This window comes from Ixodes scapularis, unplaced genomic scaffold (assembly GCF_016920785.2).
Source record: "Ixodes scapularis isolate PalLabHiFi unplaced genomic scaffold, ASM1692078v2 PGA_scaffold1__304_contigs__length_218370807, whole genome shotgun sequence".
Classification (NCBI taxonomy): domain Eukaryota; kingdom Metazoa; phylum Arthropoda; class Arachnida; order Ixodida; family Ixodidae; genus Ixodes; species Ixodes scapularis.
In genome coordinates, this window is record NW_024609846.1 from 123105495 (window position 1) to 123109745 (window position 4251).

Below are 4251 nucleotides of genomic sequence, written 5' to 3' on the forward strand. Positions count from 1 at the left end.
TTACAAAAGCAGCTTCCCTCTCCTCCTTTTATATGGTGTTCAAAAGTATGCGATGTGACGTCAGAGCAAGGAGCCTGTAACCGGGGGCTGTCCCTATACGTGACTTGCACATGACGTCATTTCCGATACCCTCCAGAGAAGAGGGGAAGAAGGAGCTCCACTCTTATCAGGATCTTCCTTTGTGCATCCCGCATTTGCAGAGGCGTCGCTATTCTCCTCCAAGAAGATTATAGAAGATTAACCCGTCACTCAAAATTCTTACGAAAGCAGCTTCCCTCTCCTCCTTTTATATGGTGTTCAAAAGTATGCGATGTGACGTCAGAGCAAGGAGCCTGTAACCGGGGGCTGTCCCTATACGTGACTTGCACATGACGTCATTTCCGATACCCTCCAGAGAAGAGGGGAAGAAGGAGCTCCACTCTTATCAGGATCCTCCTTTGTGCATCCCGCATTTGCAGAGGCGTCGCTATTCTCCTCCAAGAAGATTATAGAAGATTAACCCGTCACTCAAAATTCTTACAAAAGCAGCTTCCCTCTCCTCCTTTTACATGGTGTTCAAAAGTATGCGATGTGACGTCAGAGCAAGGAGCCTGTAAGCGGGGGCTGTCCACATACGTGACTTGCACATGACGTCATTTCCGATACCCTCCAGAGAAGAGGGGAAGAAGGAGCTCCCCTCTTATCAGGATCCTCCTTTGTGCATCCCGCATTTGCAGAGGCGTCGCTATTCTCCTCCAAGAAGATTATAGAAGATTAACCCGTCACTCAAAATTCTTACGAAAGCAGCTTCCCTCTCCTCCTTTTATATGGTGTTCAAAAGTATGCGATGTGACGTCAGAGCAAGGAGCCTGTAACCGGGGGCTGTCCCTATACGTGACTTGCACATGACGTCATTTCCGATACCCTCCAGAGAAGAGGGGAAGAAGGAGCTCCACTCTTATCAGGATCCTCCTTTGTGCATCCCGCATTTGCACAGGCGTCGCTATTCTCCTCCCAGAAGATTATAGAAGATTAACCCGTCACTCAAAATTCTTACAAAAGCAGCTTCCCTCTCCTCCTTTTACATGGTGTTCAAAAGTATGCGATGTGACGTCAGAGCAAGGAGCCTGTAAGCGGGGGCTGTCCCTATACGTGACTTGCACATGACGTCATTTCCGATACCCTCCAGAGAAGAGGGGAAGAAGGAGCTCCCCTCTTATCAGGATCCTCCTTTGTGCATCCCGCATTTGCACAGGCGTCGCTATTCTCCTCCCAGAAGATTATAGAAGATTAACCCGTCACTCAAAATTCTTACAAAAGCAGCTTCCCTCTCCTCCTTTTACATGGTGTTCAAAAGTATGCGATGTGACGTCAGAGCAAGGAGCCTGTAAGCGGGGGCTGTCCCTATACGTGACTTGCACATGACGTCATTTCCGATACCCTCCAGAGAAGAAGGGAAGAAGGAGCTCCCCTCTTATCAGGATCCTCCTTTGTGCATCCCGCATTTGCACAGGCGTCGCTATTCTCCTCCCAGAAGATTATAGAAGATTAACCCGTCACTCAAAATTCTTACAAAAGCAGCTTCCCTCTCCTCCTTTTACATGGTGTTCAAAAGTATGCCATGTGACGTCAGAGCAAGGAGCCTGTAACCGGGGGCTGTACCTATACGTGACTTGCACATGACGTCATTTCCGATACCCTCCAGAGAAGAGGGGAAGAAGGAGCTCCCCTCTTATCAGGATCCTCCTTTGTGCATCCCGCATTTGCATAGGCGTCGCTATTCTCCTCCCAGAAGATTATAGAAGATTAACCCGTCACTCAAAATTCTTACAAAAGCAGCTTCCCTCTCCTCCTTTTACATGGTGTTCAAAAGTATGCGATGTGACGTCAGAGCAAGGAGCCTGTAAGCGGGGGCTGTCCCTATACGTGACTTGCACATGACGTCATTTCCGATACCCTCCAGAGAAGAAGGGAAGAACGAGCTCCCCTCTTATCAGGATCCTCCTTTGTGCATCCCGCATTTGCACAGGCGTCGCTATTCTCCTCCCAGAAGATTATAGAAGATTAACCCGTCACTCAAAATTCTTACAAAAGCAGCTTCCCTCTCCTCCTTTTACATGGTGTTCAAAAGTATGCGATGTGACGTCAGAGCAAGGAGCCTGTAAGCGGGGGCTGTCCCTATACGTGACTTGCACATGACGTCATTTCCGATACCCTCCAGAGAAGAGGGGAAGAAGGAGCTCCCCTCTCATCAGGATCCTCCTTTGTGCATCCCGCATTTGCAGAGGCGTCGCTATTCTCCTCCAAGAAGATTATAGAAGATTAACCCGTCACTTAAAATTCTTACAAAAGCAGCTTCCCTCTCCTCCTTTTATATGGTGTTCAAAAGTATGCGATGTGACGTCAGAGCAAGGAGCCTGTAAGCGGGGGCTGTCCCTATACGTGACTTGCACATGACGTCATTTCCGATACCCTCCAGAGAAGAGGGGAAGAAGGAGCTCCACTCTTATCAGGATCCTCCTTTGTGCATCCCGCATTTGCAGAGGCGTCGCTATTCTCCTCCCAGAAGATTATAGAAGATTAACCCGTCACTCAAAATTCTTACAAAAGCAGCTTCCCTCTCCTCCTTTTATATGGTGTTCAAAAGTATGCGATGTGACGTCAGAGCAAGGAGCCTGTAACCGGGGGCTGTCCCTATACGTGACTTGCACATGACGTCATTTCCGATACCCTCCAGAGAAGAGGGGAAGAAGGAGCTCCACTCTTATCAGGATCTTCCTTTGTGCATCCCGCATTTGCAGAGGCGTCGCTATTCTCCTCCAAGAAGATTATAGAAGATTAACCCGTCACTCAAAATTCTTACGAAAGCAGCTTCCCTCTCCTCCTTTTATATGGTGTTCAAAAGTATGCGATGTGACGTCAGAGCAAGGAGCCTGTAACCGGGGGCTGTCCCTATACGTGACTTGCACATGACGTCATTTCCGATACCCTCCAGAGAAGAGGGGAAGAAGGAGCTCCACTCTTATCAGGATCCTCCTTTGTGCATCCCGCATTTGCAGAGGCGTCGCTATTCTCCTCCAAGAAGATTATAGAAGATTAACCCGTCACTCAAAATTCTTACAAAAGCAGCTTCCCTCTCCTCCTTTTACATGGTGTTCAAAAGTATGCGATGTGACGTCAGAGCAAGGAGCCTGTAAGCGGGGGCTGTCCACATACGTGACTTGCACATGACGTCATTTCCGATACCCTCCAGAGAAGAGGGGAAGAAGGAGCTCCCCTCTTATCAGGATCCTCCTTTGTGCATCCCGCATTTGCAGAGGCGTCGCTATTCTCCTCCAAGAAGATTATAGAAGATTAACCCGTCACTCAAAATTCTTACGAAAGCAGCTTCCCTCTCCTCCTTTTATATGGTGTTCAAAAGTATGCGATGTGACGTCAGAGCAAGGAGCCTGTAACCGGGGGCTGTCCCTATACGTGACTTGCACATGACGTCATTTCCGATACCCTCCAGAGAAGAGGGGAAGAAGGAGCTCCACTCTTATCAGGATCCTCCTTTGTGCATCCCGCATTTGCAGAGGCGTCGCTATTCTCCTCCAAGAAGATTATAGAAGATTAACCCGTCACTCAAAATTCTTACAAAAGCAGCTTCCCTCTCCTCCTTTTATATGGTGTTCAAAAGTATGCGATGTGACGTCAGAGCAAGGAGCCTGTAAGCGGGGGCTGTCCCTATACGTGACTTGCACATGACGTCATTTCCGATACCCTCCAGAGAAGAGGGGAAGAAGGAGCTCCCCTCTTATCAGGATCCTCCTTTGTGCATCCCGCATTTGCAGAGGCGTCGCTATTCTCCTCCAAGAAGATTATAGAAGATTAACCCGTCACTCAAAATTCTTACAAAAGCAGCTTCCCTCTCCTCCTTTTATATGGTGTTCAAAAGTATGCGATGTGACGTCAGAGCAAGGAGCCTGTAAGCGGGGGCTGTCCCTATACGTGACTTGCACATGACGTCATTTCCGATACCCTCCAGAGAAGAGGGGAAGAAGGAGCTCCACTCTTATCAGGATCCTCCTTTGTGCATCCCGCATTTGCAGAGGCGTCGCTATTCTCCTCCCAGAAGATTATAGAAGATTAACCCGTCACTCAAAATTCTTACAAAAGCAGCTTCCCTCTCCTCCTTTTATATGGTGTTCAAAAGTATGCGATGTGACGTCAGAGCAAGGAGCCTGTAACCGGGGGCTGTCCCTATACGTGACTTGCACATGACGTCATTTC